We start from the raw sequence: 14,375 nt of genomic DNA, 5'->3' as shown, positions 1-14,375 counted from the left end.
ATGTTCCTCTCCTTCCAGTCTATCAGTAGCAAGGAGGAAGTCCATTTCTCTTTTTAAAATGAGAGTCCACTGTACTCTGTTCCTCTCTTTTCAGACATAATGCCTTTCTTCACTACATATTACTGATTTGAGTGATTTGTTCCTGGTCCTGTTCTCTTCCCTGTACCCAAAGATTTCTTGGAGATGGGGGCAGGGAGCATGTCACTGGAGATCAAGAGTGGTGATGAGACTGTGACAATGAGTATGGTTCTTCTGGACCCCATGGTGGCAGAACTGATCCAAGTTGAGATCAAGTTAAAGAATAATTATTGGTCACTTTGTGAAAACATGGCATTGCCCCTGTCACTGCAGAGAATAAACTTTAAAGAGTATTGGTATATAGATACAAAATGGCAATGTGACACCGACTGTTTATACTCTAAGAGAGACATAAATAAGGCTAATGGGGATGAGAGAGATTAATTCTTTTGGTGGGATTGGAGAAGGAGGCACAAATCAAAGAAACTGAATTGTCAAAGGTGAATATGTGTGGCGAGAATTCTTTGCTTTGTTAATTTAGATAAATCCAGAGTTCTGGCTTTATGTGTAGGCAGGGGTCCAGATTCTAAAGCAAAAATGTGTGAATCCAGCCAGGCCAAAGCCATAAGGAATGGTGACCTGGTGTAGAATTGAGCGGCTTGCTCCACCAAATGACTTTCAATTTGATGTTAAAAATTCAAAATAGGGGGCCTCCCCGGTAGCGCAGTGGTTCTGCAGTGCAGGATCAATTCCTGGCCGGCCAGAGAGAGATCCACATGGCACGGCAGACCTCTCCTGTCTCACTTGCTGCTCCCCTCAGCAGTGTTTTCAGTCATCTGCCTGTTCTGCTCCCAGCTCTATTTTTGGTGAATTCTCTCACACTCCCGTGCCTCTGGCCTGTACCCCAGTTCTTGTATAAATAAAAATAGATCTTAAAAAAAAATCAAAATAAGGCTTCCCTAATGACACAGGGGTTAAAGACAGTGCTGTCAAACTATCGTCAGCCACTGCAGCACAAGTTCGATCCCCGGTTGCCAGGAAGCAACCCACATTGTGCAGCAGACCTCTCCTGCCTGGACTGCTGCTCCCCTCAGTAGTGTATTTCAGCAGTCTGCTGTTCTGCTCCCTACTCTGTCTCTGGTGAATCCTCTCACCCCCCACACGTCAGGTTTACACTCTAGTTCTTGTATGCATAAATAAATCTTTTAAAAAATAATAAAAAAAATAAAAATTCAAAATAAATAATTCAGATGGTAGAGTTCACTGAGCCCCTCAGTGTTCCAGGGGTGCTCCTGGAAATCCAGGGCTGCCCCCAGGCAGTGAGGGAAGATGAACACTGTTTTATCTAGAACAGTGGCTTCACATGTTGGGCTCCTGTGAACACTGTTACGATGCTATGAGGAAACTCATCCCACTTCAGAGAAGGACTTGGCATGGAGCCCTGCCTTGACTTTGCGTACAATGTTTCTGGGAAGAAAAACTTTTCTATTTCTCTTTTCCTCACTACAATAATGCTCAGAATACTTCATTTCTGGTCAACCAAATGTGTGGGTGATTTTTCCACACCCAGCAGAAGATTGACTGACTGGGTATCCTACAAGTTTAACTAAATTCTGATATTATCAAACTGAGACAGCATGCGATCCCACAGATTGAGGGCTCAGTATCCAAGACTGCTCTCACTCTTGACACCAACCCCAAGTTCAGGTTGTCACCTGTACTTTTGACTGACCAGCTTTAATGGGGTTTCCTGTGACACCCTGAGGTTTGATAATTTGCTGGAGTGACTCCCAGAGCTCAGAAAATATTTACTCAAGTTTACTGGCTTATTATGAAAGGGCACAATTGACAGGTAGGGAGATACACAGGGCAAGACAGGTGGGAGATACACAGGTCAAGAAATGGGGGAAGGGATTTAGAGTTCCCCGGCCATCTCCAGGGGTGCTGCCCTCCATATACCTCCACACATACACCAGTCTGGAAGCTCATCAAGTCTCTTTGTTCAAGAGTTTCTGTGGAGTTTAATCTCTAGACTTCTAATCATTTGCTCTTTCTGGTGACCAGCCCCATCTTGAAATACCTGGGGACCCCACCCTAATTAATCACCACATTACCATAAACTCAGGTGTGCTGAACGGGTTTGTATGAAAAACAAAAGTCACTCCTATCATTTAGGATACTCCATGGGTCTTAGGAACTCTGTGACAGCAACTCAGGTTAAAGACTAAGTGTGTTTCATATTATGCTACAATTCTGCTCAGGGGTTTTCCTCTTTGGCACAAAGAGATTTAGCTACCCCACCCTGTTCCATTCTTGTGAATACAGTGTCTCAGATATAAACACTCAAAAGGGACAGCTTCTTGAAGTAAAGTCACAATAGTCCTGATTATATGAATAACTGACTGCAGAATTTTTCAAAATTGAAGACAGTATCCCAGGGTTGAAATAGGATCAAAAAGAAAATAATAAATCCAAATATATTAAAATTACCACACAGGGCCTCCCCTGGTGGCACAGGCGGTTGAGTGCAGCGCTGTGAAGCTGTCCGTAGCCTCTGCAGCGCCAGTTTGATACCGGCTGGCCAGCCAGCGAGGGTCCCACATGGCACAGCAGACCTCTCCTGTCTCGCCCACTACTCCCCTCAGCAGTGTATTTCGTCAGTCTGCCTGTTCTGTTCCCTGCTCTGTCTCTGGTGTATCCTCTCACCCTCCCGCACATCTGGCCTGTACCCCAGTTCTTGTATAAATAAATAAATAAATAAATCTTTAAAAAAAATTAAAAAAAAACCTACCACACATACATATACACAACACATACTATGGAATACAAAAAAAAAGGGAGACTATTTTAAAAAAGAGAGAAAAAATACGTTTAAATACCATCTTTTAATCCTTTCATGAATAAGCCAATCCATCAACATATATTAAGGTTACAGTAGATCAGAATGGTGTGAATATCACAGGCAAATATGAATATTGTAGCATTCTCTATCCATCCTCTTTTTATACTAAGAATTTTAGAGTTCTACATATAGACTCTCAAATTCCAATATGCATAGGAACATTTTGCACAAGGTTGAGTCCTTACACCAATCAAAATACAAAGGGAATTCTGAGTATAATAGATCTTACCTGATATGCAGTTAGATGTTATAATCCCAACTTATACACACACACACACACACACATGCACGCACACACGAAGCTGACTGGTGAATTCAATTGTGCTTGCTTTCTATATTTTACACTTTATTTTCATTTCAAATAGATGGTTGGGCTTGTTTTTCTTGCTTTAGACCAGAAAGCAGAAAGTCTTTGAAAGGATGAGGACAGAAGGAAACTGTTTTCCCAGGCTGGGAAAGGATGACAGCTTGGAACTCTGTGAACAGTGTGGCTCTGGGTGCTACTCTGTAACTGTGCCCCTTGGGAGGGCTCCGTGTGCCCTGATGTAGGCTAGATACCAGGGTAATCTCTTCACTTCTCCAGAGATTCTCCCCCATGGATGGCAGCAGAGGCAAAACCTGGGTGGGCCATGGAGGCTGGGATAATCGCTATCCGCATGAACCAGTGTAGACACATGACAAAATACAGCAGGAGTCTTCCTAATGCCTCTACATTGTGAAAGACCCAGACTTTTTTTTTTTTTTTTAATAGATTTATTTATTTATTTATTTATACAAGAACTGGGGTACAGGCCAGATTCATGGGAGGGTGAGAGGATTCACCAGAGACAGAGGGGGGATCAGAACAGGCAGAAGACCCAGACTTTTGTAGAATTCTGGTGTACGGAGTGGAAACAACCCAAGCATGGCTGGGTTAAATTTCCTGCTGATTTGCTAGGCTGGTTACCTAGAATCCAAATTTAATTCGATGCAAGGAAGACTAAAATATTCACACTTCTTGAATACATGAATTTGTAGGCTGAGATTTATACATATTTAGAATATTTGTTGAATGTTTTACTGATGAGATGGATTCCCTGACAGTTGCCATAAATCTGTGTCTGCCAACTTGGTATATGGATATGCACCTGGAGATGAGCAAGGAGGCAGGAGAGGTACACCCAGGCCACAGAAGATGACCTAGGCCAGTTTTCAATCTTTCCATATCCTTACCGTGGATCATTCAGTTAGCGCCCTGATCCATCTCTACCAGCACTTTGGGGAGAAGCAAAATGCACATATTAAAAAACAAACCAACAAACAAATTCACTTCAGCAAATCATTTTATTAGGCTCAAGATGAGTTCCTGCCTGCAAAGCTCTCAAATGCTGGAAACTGTGGGCCGGGCAGCCGCCTACTTCCCATCCTACTTCCCATCCCCGTCACGCTGCTTAGGGTTCGATTTGAATGGCTAATTACTGGTCACCTCACCTTCTTGTCAAAGCCAAAAGATTATACTTAATGAATAACTTAAGCTGTCCCCTGGACCTCACTGCTTTGGACTGGCAATCATGTTTTCTGTTCCCTTCCCCACTTATCTTAAGTTTTAGTAATTACCCTCTGGGCTCAAAAGAGCATCCCACTAGGCTATTGAAATGTTGAAAAGCCCCCCTGACATGAGGAAATGTTTATCTGCACTCTGAGAGAAAGAACTGGGACAAATATGTGCAGCTTTGGTACATGACAGGATGCAGGTTTCTTGTGAGCAATTTCTTAACTTTCAGATTAATAATAACTATAATCAAGACGGTACATAGAGAATTGGTTAGAAGTGTTAGGCAGTAACTAGAAACTTTAAAGATGGTAAATAAGTGGTAATGGTGATCTTTTGCACAATGTAAACATAATGCCCGGAGTTCCTTAAGGCTTTGCAAAAGGCAGGGCTACTTTCTCAGTCTGTCTTTGTAGGAGCAGGAAAGATAAGTCTTTAACTCCTCACTAATCCTTCCTCTGTGGGATTCCTGGCAGGTGAACTTGCTAAATCCTGAACAAACCTTTCCAGGATGAATTTGAATGACGTATTACCAACAGGTCTCCTTCTAATGCATGGGCACTCAAACTGCTTATATTTTCATTTTTTTTTATATTAAATTCTATTTTTATATTCCCCATACAATTGCAACCCCCTTATTTTGACCCCAATCCCTCCCCTCCCACCCCCCACCCCCATAGAGTGTCTCTGGTTCATAGTTATTTGTTGATTTTGATTTTCACTTTCTTATAACAAACTGCTTATATTTTCATAGTCACTCAAAGCCCTGAATCCAAAATGTTGGTGTCATTGAAAAGGAATCAGACACATTAGGAAAAAAGAAGTCTCTGAACTCAAATAGTCCTAATATTAAACTTCAATTTCAGTAATTAAGTGTTTTATGAGACAAATCTATATTTAAGCCTTTCCAGTAGAGTAAGGGCTATAATGCCTTTTGGTTTTACAAAGGTCTTTTCTTTTTTGGATCTGTGGACATGTCACTTCATTTGCCTGCTTAGCTAATTCTTGTTCATGCTTATTAGCTTTTGTAAATATGATTTTAAAAATAAACTTTTCATGAAATGATGCACCACCATTACATGGTCTCCCACTCAAATCACCTGGTCCGACTTCTTCACGATAGGAGGATTATAATTAAATCATTTTCTATGTAATCTGTCTCTTTCTTCTGGAATGTAAGCTCTATGGGGGTAAAGAGTGTTTATCTTGCTTATTGTGATTTACGATATGCCTTGTACAAGGCCTAACTCATAGCAGATGTTCAATAAATAGTTGTTGAATGATCGGATGGTTGTTCTGTCTCCTGAAGTTGGTGGAAGGACTATGAGGTCATGCCTCTAACAGAGTCTGCACCTAGCACCAGTCAAACCAATCCATTTTTGCTTTATCTACCGTTCTCTCCATCTATATGTATTCACTCTCCTGTTTCCTTGTTTATGTCCTGGTAAATGATGGTTATTTTAGAACTGGGATGTAGGAGATTCATCACTTTATGGATGCTCAGGTTAGAGACACCATATGTGAAGTCACTATTACATAATCTATTTGGTAGTGTGTTTAGCTAAGGTCTCAATCTTCTGCTTCTTGATCGGTAGCCTCATTCTCTTCACCACTCAGTATAAATTTATTTTACTTTCTTTCTACATTTTAAACTTTTCTCAAACTCTTGCCCAATTAGGGACATTCAGTAGGTTATGTGAGTGACTAAGCTTATAGGGACCTGGTATGGCTGAGACTTTTCACACAAACACACACAAAAAAATACTCCTTAAATTGAGCATATATTGGGCCTCCCTGGTGGCGCACCATGCTGTGAAGCTGTCTGCAGCCTCTGCAGCATGGGTTCAATTCCCGGCCGACCAGGGAGATAACCACATGGTGTGGCAGACCTCTCCTGCCTCACCCACTTCTCCCCTTAGCAGAGTCTTTGGTCTATCTGCCTGTTCTGCTCCCCGCTCTGTCTCTGACAAATTCTCTCACCCTCCTGTGCCTCTGACCTGTACCCCAGTTCTTGTATAAATAGATAAAATCTTTTTAAAAAACTGAGCATATATTAACCATTACTGCAAGTAAAATAATCTAAAAAATTTGTACCAAACCTGAAAAAAAAGTGGAATTCACTTGTCATAAATAAGACACCTGTAATTAAAAAGGAGATAGGGTTTTGTGTGTTTTTTCCCCAAATCTAAGGGAAAAGTTGGTGCTTGCTGTTCTCTTCTTTTGGCTTCTGATTCACCACAGTTCAGATGATAACACTTTTTTTTTTTTTTTTTTCCAAAAAAAAGTGCAACCTCTGTGCCACCAGGGAAGCCCGATAACACTTTCAAATGAATTCATTGCATGATTCAATGCAAAAGGTGATCAAAATTGTGGCTTTTCTTTGTTCCGATGCACTGAACATTGACAGCTTATGAGTTATTTAAAAATGGAAGTTGACTGTGAAGATTAGGTTATTTTAAGCTGTTAGATGACTGAGTAACAGAAAGTCATTGAAGGTATTTACCAGATGCAGATCAAAGATTTCTGGGAACTAATGAGTATCCTGAGAGAATTATTCAATTAGATTCCAAGGAGAAGTTGTACTTACTTTCCAGTGTGACCTGGTCTGAACTTCATAGGATCAGGAATTCTGAAGAAGTAAAGAACTATCTGAGAATATAAAATCACTCTTTCAGAAGCAATTCATTCATTTTGATGCTGTGAATTAGTTTTAAGTTTCTCTACTTGCCTTTGATGCTTAAAAGTAGAAGGTTCCTGAATGATCATGTATCTGTCATATCAGTGATACAGTTTCCAGAACTACTTGTGTTCAATCTTTGGGTGATGTTTGTGTTTGCATGACTTTTAGACAATATAATCTATTTCATTGATAATGAGACCTATCGTCAATAATATAACTTAATATCAGAATTGCAATGGTCTCTGACCAAAAGCACCCTTAGTTCTCAAGAAGATTGAACTGACTGGATGACAGTGTTCTTCCTGATTTCATCAACTAGCATGAGCTCAAAACTAAGTTTTTATGTGAAGAAATTTGGGTACAGCATCTTCTTGAGTCACCTAAAATTATTCATAAAATTCATTATAAGTAACTTGCCATATTAATACAAAAGTAATATTTATAAAACTAGAAAAATATTAAAAAGCATATAGAAAAATATTCACCATCTTAGCATGCAGAGAGACAGTTAATTTTTTGCATTTTTCTATGCTTCTATAAGTCTATATGTGTGTGGGATTCATATGTATTTTGAATATATATGTATATGTGTGCAAACATGTTAAAATTAAATATATTATTCTGCAAAATTATATTTTAAACTTTATTATAATATTAATACTGATAGTGATTATTATTACCGTGTGCCAGATATTATACTAAATACTTTACAGGAATGATCTGAATTAAATGTTCTCAGCAGCCCTGTGAGATTATTCTCATCCTTATTTTACATTGGGGAAAGAGTCACTTATGTGTTTAAGTAACTGCATAACATCAAAGAGCTAATCATTGGTGGAGCCAGAGCTAGAGCTTTCTTGTTCCAGAATGTGACCCTAACATTACATTATAACACTTTCCTACTCAAGACATTATTTTTCTATAATACTTTTATTAAAATAATTTTAGAACAGTTTAAGGTTCACAGAGAAATTAAGAGGAAAGTACAGAGATTCCCCATACACCACATTCCCCTCTTTCTTTACAAATGCGTGGCTCCCCCAGTATCAACATTTGTTATAATTGACACTTCATATCATCCAAAGGCCATAGCTTATCTTAGAGTTACCCTAGGAATTGTATATCCTATGCATTTGGACAAATGCAGAATGACACATACACATGATTATGATATCATGCAACATATTTTTACTGCCCTAAAAATCTTCTGCATTCTGCCTATTTAGCCCTCTTACAACCTATCATATTTTAATGGGCATATACTGAACTAGAATACCTATGACATTGCTATTACTGTTTCTAGCATGCAAGAAGTATGACACTGTAACAAGCAACTTTTCCATAAATATTTGCATATATCTTTGATTAGGTTCTGCCAGATGCTGACCTGGACATAATGATTTAAAGATAGTTGTTTAGGACCTCCCTGGTGGTGCAATGGGTTGAGCCCAGCGCTGTGAGGCTGTCCACAGCCACTGCAGCATGGGTTCAAGTCTCAGCTGGCCAGGGAGATACCCACACGGCATGGCAGACCTCTCCTGTCTTGCCTGCTGCTCCCCTCAGCAGTATTTTTGGTCATCTGCCTGTTCTGCTCCCCACTCTGTCTCTGGTGAATTCTCTCACCCTCCCACGCTTCTGGCCTGTACACCAGTTCTTGTATAAATAAATCTTTTTTTTTTTTTTTAAAAAAAGGTAGTTGTTTATTTGGTAGTGACCCAGGAAAGGGGAGTAAAAAAGGGAAAGGAAAATAGTCAATACACAGTGTTTTGTTGAGTGGGTTACCACCATGGGCAATTGAAGGCTTGATTCCACTTTAAGTTTATATCAAACTCATCTTACAGTTGTCTCCTTTGAGGCTGAGGAAGTTTTAACCTGTTTCCAAGGGTGTTTACGCTAGAACTGTCGTTCTAACGTGTGACCTGGCATACATGATCCTAGACAGAGGGTTGCCAGTGCTAGCAATCGGAAACTAGGTTATATGCAGAGAAGGAATGTGGACAGGCTCTGACCAGATCAGATATAGGTTACAGCATAGGCCCATGATGGTTTCCAGTTTAGAACAAATACAAGTCTAAGAGAAGATAGATTTTGATGCCAAATTGACTCAGAAATGTGCCTATTTATCAGAACTTCTGTGCCATGACCAATGTTAGGTTAGTGAAACCATTAAGCATAGTTATCTTGTTTGCATTTTCTTGCTGATCAGAGTTGCAGTTAAGCTGTTTTTTTATTTATTAGTATAATGATTTATTAGTATATTTAGTAAATTGGTTTTTTTGTATATCGCTCCTCATTTACTTTGACCATTTTTCTGTTTGGGTGTTCACCTTTGAAAATTTACTATTTTCTTAAGTCCTGCAAATATTTTCCCTGGTTTGTTCATAGCCTTTTAATTTTTATAATTTACTAATATGGAGAATTTTTAAGTTTTTGTATGCTATCATCTGTAGATCAATTTCTTTAGTGGACTCAGATTTTTCCTGCATAATTTTTTAACTTAAAAACTTTAAAAGATTCATACATCTGGTATTTATTTTGATTGTACTTTGACGCAGGGATCAAACAGATAATCTAATTTTTCCATGCTGGTTTGAAATACCACATTTACTAAATTTTTACATAATAAATCAATTTATTGAAAACAGAAGTTAATGGATTTCTTGATTGACTGAACTATATTTTCTTACTTTTACTACTATCCATGTTTGCTATACTTAGTAAGTTTAACTTACATAGTTGATTTTAATCTACTTATCTATGATAAGTAAATTACTTGTGATGATTACATGGTGATAAGTAATGATACTTCAAAATACTTATTAGTTAAAAAATTCAAATTGCCAAAATTCACATTAATTTCTGATCATATGTTTTTTCTATTTCAAAATCCTGGCTGTCCATACCATATATCCACCATTGTCTGTATTTTGGGGATGGATATACAACAATCCTCATGATTATTTTCTAACTTCTTGGCTTCCTTAGCATTCCAACCTACAAGTCACACTCAATGTCAACCAGAAAGAAAACATTATTTTGAATATTTATTGTAAACATAACTTGAATATGATTTTCCCTGCATGAAGCAACGCTCTCTTCAGCAGGACATATAATTTGGTTATAAAATAAAATTCTAAAAATTGGTACATGTTGAGACAGTCACCAGGGACTTCTTATGTTTCTACAAATGCAATATCAGTAGCAAAAGAATAGAAATTGCCTGTAAGTGTTCTAGCTGCAACAGTGTGTTCTTTCTGCTTTTGTAGTTATGCAGGAAGTGAGCCAGGGCTGGGCCACAGAATGTTACCAAGGGCCTGTTTCTTGGATGCCAGTCTCCCTGATGAATCACTGTGTTCCTGTCATGTATCACATTTACCATTTTCCAAGTTGTGCCCCTCAAAATAAAGTTTATGTGGTCTCTCACCTCACTATTAAAATATCAAGAGGTTTAGGGCCTCCGTGGTGGTGCAAGGGTTTAAGATGTAACCTATGAAACTATTCACAGCCACTGCCGCATGAGTTCGATCCCCAGCCAGGGAGCTACCCACATGGTGCAGCAGACCTCTCCTGACTCACCCTCTGCTCCCCTCAGCAGTGTATTTCACTGCCTGTTCTGCTTCCCCATCTGTCTCTGGTGAATCCTCTTACCCTCCACACCTCTGACCTGTACCCCAGACTTGTATCCATAAATAAATAAACCTTTAAAAAATATCAAAAGGTTTATTATTAGAAGGATTTGTGAAAATGTATTATTTTAGATGAAATCTCAAAATAGTTTCCTGTCAGTACTAGTCAAAGGAATAGACTTTTCCCAGGAAGAATGCCTGTATCTGGATGTTAAGGGTTGAATTTTTCCCCCTTCCTCAAATTCACATGTTCAAGTGGAATGTGACCTCAGAATATGAACTTATTTGGAGACAAGTTCTTTATGGATGTAATCAAATTAAAATAAGGCCACAAGAATGGACCCTAGTCCAATATGACTGGTGTCCTTATAAAAAGGGGAAATTTAGGCACAGAAACAGACACACATAGAGGGAAATGATATGAAAAGACACCGAAAATGGCTACTTATAAACCAAGAAATACCTGAGGCCACCAGAAGCTAAAACAGAGTCCAGGAATGGATCCTTCCCTAGTGCTTTTAGAAGTATTATGGCCCTGCACATACTTTAATCTTGAATGTCTGATCTTCAGAATTGTGAAACAATACATTTCTGTTGTTTACATCACTCGGTTTTTGGTACTTCGTCACAGCAGGCTTAGCAAACTGAGACATTTTCCCTGATCTTTTTACTTTTTGGTATCCCAGATGTTCTGCTTATACCCCTGGAAAACATTTATTACATTTTATTGATTTTTAAACATTTCTGGCTTTTTTTTAATAAATAGTACATGCATATGAGAAAAAATTCTGAGCATGGAATACATTGGAAATAGAAATGGTTCTCTACACCACCTTACCCCGACACCTCCTATGCCCTTTTGAGAGGCAAACATTTATATCTGTAATGTGTATCCTTAATTTCATGATCATCCCTAGTTTTGTTCCCTGTTTCCTCTCATTGACCAACATGGGAGAGAGGGTATTACCTCCATCTGTGTAATCTCTGCTTTCAATAAATCTGAATGTAATGAACTGTTTATATGATAAGTTCATACAAGATGTTATATAAAATTCAAGCTAGGTTTAAGACTGATAGCTGTCAATGTTCAGTCACTCTTTTTTTTTTTTTTTAAACTTTTACCTCAGCTCTTCTATGCAAAAATATTCACTCTCTTGTTCAGTCATTATAACTTTGGGATCTCAGTGAAGATTTTGCTTAGGGGACAGAGTAGGGAGATAGAGAGGGAAACTATGTCGTGGTGGGAAAAGTGAGAGGAAAGAATTTCATTGAAGAAGTGGTCTGATGTTGTTGGGTAACTACTATTCAAAATCAATTACTAGGAACCATTGAGAACAGCAAAGACTTCTTTGGTGGTTCCAAGTAATTGATTTTGAATAGTAGTTACCCGGTTCCACTTGGTTAATCTGAGAGTAGGTTTTACATCCTGATTAAGAGCTTATCTTTATAATACTAGTTCTACTTCTATTTAGTTCTGTGATATTGAATATGTGATTTGACCACTTTGTAACTAAGTTCTTCATGGGAACTAAACCAAACAGTAGCTTTTCCTATTTACAGGTTTTATAAGGATAAAATGGTTATAAGGATAAAAAGGCTCTTAGAACCATGTCTGGCAAATAGTAAGGACTACATTAGATTTATCAGCAAGTCACCCATAAATTGTCCCACTGTGGGGTTATTAATATATCAGTTAGGATGCTTTCTGACTACCAGTAGCAGAAAATCAAGCAAAAAGCTGTTTATACAATGTGACATTTATCATCTTCTATAACAGGATATCCTGAAGCAGGTTTTAGGATAAGTGACTTAATGGCTCATTGACAGACCCAAGAGTCAAGTTTCCTTCTATCTCTGGAACACCAAATTTTGAAAGTTAGACATCCTCAACATGTTAACTTTCTCCTCAGCCTGGTCTCCTTAGAACCACAAAATGTATCTTCTGCTGTTGCAGGAGTCACATACAAACATGATATTAGAGAGGTGGTCAAAGGAAATACCTCTCCCCCATCTCACATTCCTTTCAAAGAACGAGCTGAAAGTTATCCCAGATTTTTCCAGAAATTTTCTCATGTCTCAGCCAGAATTGTATTAAACAATTACGCTTAACTAATATAGGGGTATGGAATAAGAATCCCATATCATGGGCTAGAGTCTACCTTCCTTGAAGGGTAGAAACACCTAGGACAGACCAGAGTATATAAAGCCAGTGTACTGATAGCCTGGATAAAGGATATAGCTTGGCAACAAATATTACCACTGTAGTTAGTATTTACTCCTATGAAGAGTTTTTGCTTTGTTTAGCCTGCCTAGGTTTTTTCTACAACTTCAGTTAATTTGTCAGGGAAAGTCATACTATTTGCCATTCTCTCTCTCTCTCTCTCTCTCTCTCTCTCTCTCTCTCTCTCTTTCTCTCTGTGTGTGTGTGTGTGTGAGTGTGTGTGTGTGTGGGTGTATCCATTTCCATCCCTCTTTATCTGCTTTCTACTGCTCTCTCATTCAACATCTCCTTGGGCAATGGCTGTCAGTCAGCATCCTGATAAGAATGCACCTCAGCACAGTCAAAATTCCACCACCAACTCTCTGCCCTCAAGATCACTCTGGCAAGATGGAACTTTGTGCTAGACCATTGCCAATTCCTCTTCCCTATCTCTGCCATAAGGGCTCAAAGTTTGTCAGTATTACTTAACTCTTTACAATTGACATTTCAATCAAGTGGGATGGGGTCAGGAGTCTTGCTGTTAGGATTACTTGACTCCAATAAAAAGGAATTTTGAAATGTCATATGATTGTGATTTTTACTAATTCCAACTGCCCTACCATGGGCATGGGATATTAATATGCATGAGTGGATATTAAAGAAACCCACCCCAACCTTATTCAATCTTAAAAAGCAAGTCATCAAAGCCAGAGGGACATCAGAAGCCTCAGTAGTAGGGTTTAAAGAACTTGCACTCTCCTCTCACCCAAGAAGCCCACCAAAATGAGACCAGATTCCTGGCATAGAGCCCCATATAGGAAATTGCACAAGTTTTCCAACTGAAGAGGTGGGAGTTACATTTCCTCCCAATGTGTTCACTGGCCCCAAGGGTACCATGGCAGGATAGGAATCTTGTGCCTAGAAGGAGCTGGCTTTCCTGTGTCAGGCCCAATTAAATCACCAGCTATGATCAATTATCCAAAAAACCAATCATATGCAGAGTGTGGGGGCTGAACTGGAATATTCCAGAAAACTAGCAGTCTATTACCTAAAACTGCAATTTGTGTTCATGGAGCCCCTCATAACTCAGATGTTGAGGCTTCTGCATTTGAGGGGTACTAGGATCCTGTAAGAATGTTGGTTGCCCTCTGAGAAGCTGTGTAGAGAAACACTGAATAACCTTCATTTTGCTTGTTCTGTGACTATTTTCTTTGAGATGGGAGAGTTGGAAAGAGTATCTATGCCCCTAGGGACCAGTGTCTTTCTCCTCAATCAGGAGAAAAAATCTTCCTTAACAAAAGGTCCCTCAACCTTGAGATGTCATTGACTGGTGACAGATTTTAGTATTTTTATACAAATCCCTCTAGGGAGATATAACCATGACCTTTGTAGTGGTTGAGCCATTTAAGTTCCATAGA

Source organism: Talpa occidentalis, unplaced genomic scaffold (genome assembly GCF_014898055.3).
Source record: "Talpa occidentalis isolate TD23 unplaced genomic scaffold, MPIMG_talOcc4v2.1 talOcc4.8, whole genome shotgun sequence".
NCBI lineage: Eukaryota > Metazoa > Chordata > Mammalia > Eulipotyphla > Talpidae > Talpa > Talpa occidentalis.
The sequence above is the reverse complement of the archived record's forward strand: the minus strand, read 5'-3'. Positions refer to the sequence as shown.